This window comes from Pteropus vampyrus, unplaced genomic scaffold (genome assembly GCF_000151845.1).
Source record: "Pteropus vampyrus isolate Shadow unplaced genomic scaffold, Pvam_2.0 Scaffold65, whole genome shotgun sequence".
NCBI classification, from domain to species: Eukaryota; Metazoa; Chordata; class Mammalia; order Chiroptera; family Pteropodidae; genus Pteropus; species Pteropus vampyrus.
The window spans coordinates 2,180,712-2,182,924 of NW_011888846.1; positions in this window are offsets into that span (position 1 = coordinate 2,180,712).

Here is a 2,213-nt window from a genome sequence, read left to right on the forward strand (position 1 = left end):
GGCTGCCAGGAACAGCTCTTACTCATCACCAGTAAAGAAATTTCTTTTTACACATGATGTATTATTGAATTGTACACTTGAAACCCACATAATTTTATTAACCAATGTCACCCCAATAAATTTAATTTAATAAATTAGTTCCCCGCACCAGGATTCAATCTGGGAACAGCTTTGAAGATGCCTGACTAAGTCTGAATAATAACTGCACTACACTGACAGCACGTACATAACACTATTGCCAAGCACTGTTCTGAGTAGTTTATCCATAGTGAATAAGCTCACTAATTCCTCAGTCGTTTTTTTTATTGAAATTGTCTTCATTTTACAAACGTGGCAAACAAGGCACAGAGAAGTTAGTTAATGTGCTCGAAGTTTCACAATAAAGACGCAGAAGCAACAATTTCCTTAGACCAAGATTGCAGGGGCCTCTTGCCTCAGAAGGCTCTGCTCTGGAGGTGGCCCTCGCCCCAGGGCACAGACCCCTGGGGCCCAGGGAAAAGCCCACAGCCTGGGACTGTGGAATTCCCAGCCACAAATCTGCCTGCAGGACCTCTTCCCTGGGGTCACCGTAAGAGGCACGGACAGAGCCTGAATGTGCAGGCCCCGTGTCCACACACAAAGGGGATGACAGAGCAGGGCCTGAGAAGAGAAGGGGTGGGCCATGGGCCGGGCCCGCTTTCCCCGCACCTCCTCCCTCAAACACAGAACTCAGAGTGCAAGAATTCTAAGTCCAGACCTGGCCTCCCGGGTCGTCATGACGGTTCATATGCCAAGGTAGAAGGGGAGAACATGTTTTTAACAGTTTGTTAGCTTGATCGATAACTGTAAAACACTTTAAATATTTAGACATATAATCTGTGGCCTCCATCTGTCCTTCTGCCCAGGCCCCATAGATGTTGGGGGTGGGCTGGCTCAGGGCTTACTTCCCATGCTGCAAATGGGCAGCCCCGTGCCCTGAGTCATGTGCCTTCCCGAAGGTCCAGACCCTCTGCTCCCAGGGAGGCCCTGCGCGGTGGCTATCCAGTTCTGTCCTCTAGTTTTTCTTCAAATGTCATTCCTGCTGCTTCCAGCAAGCCCCGCGAAGCTCTCACTGGTGCCCCATGAAGCTGAGGGCTTAGGGAGGCCTGCTCTAGCTGGTGTCCTGATGCCACATGTGCCTTGGGTTCAAATCCTAGCTCCCCCACTTATTCATTGTGTGACCTTGGGCAAATGATGTAACCTTTTAGACTAGTCAGTGTTCTACCTTCGGGGATTAAGTGGGAAAGTCTACACACTCCATAAGTTTGCTCAGAGGCTCAGGGACAATGCTTGTGGCTCAGCTGTCTCTGAGCGGCTGCCCAAGGCCGACCCCAAAGCACAGAGCTGCTAGGAGCGAAAATAAAGAACAATAGGGACCCCTAAAGGTAAGTCCTGGGGCCTGGGGCACAGCTGAGCTGGAAGAGCTGTGGGCGGGTTTTCCTTGCAGTGTCTGGAGCAGTGGGACTCTGTGTGCTTTTGGGAGCCCACGCAGTCTGGGAATGTGGTGGGCCAAGCCTCGGCCTTCAGAATTCTCACTTCCTTTTGAAATCCTTCCACCTGTGAGCTGTGCCAATCCGTGGCCTTCCCCTTTGCTAATAATGATTGCATCACACCCAAATTCACAGACATGTAAATTGCTTTAGGTTAGGTAATTTTTAGTGGCTAAATATAGACCATCAGTTGACAAGAGTTTAATGTTCTTATAGAGAAATGAAGGCTGCCTTTCAACTCATTATGAAACCTACCCCAAGGAAGACTTTCCCATGGGGAGAGCTGAGGAGAGCACCTGGGATTTCTGAATACCAGGATGTTGAGGCTGACATTCTTTCTCTTCCCTGTGTGGGGTCCAAATTTGTAGGAAGTGAATCCACGTGGTCCTAACAGGGCCCAGCCAGCCACTCTCTGAAGGTCAAAGTGCTGGCTGCAGACCCAACCCGTTTCCTGTCTCTCTGCACCAATAACTGGAAATCAGGCTTCAGAGGCCTGTTTTCTGAAGAAAACAAGCCCCAGATTCAGGATCTGAGGCCTAACGATGGTGTGCGTCTGTGGACAAATGCAATACAGGGCTCTCGATCGATCATCTACATTCAAATCCAGCTCCACCAGCTCCTAGCTGAATGATGGTGGGCACATCAGTGGCCCTCCCCACGCCTGAATCACCTTATCTATTAAATGGGTCCACTAATAGTATCCGT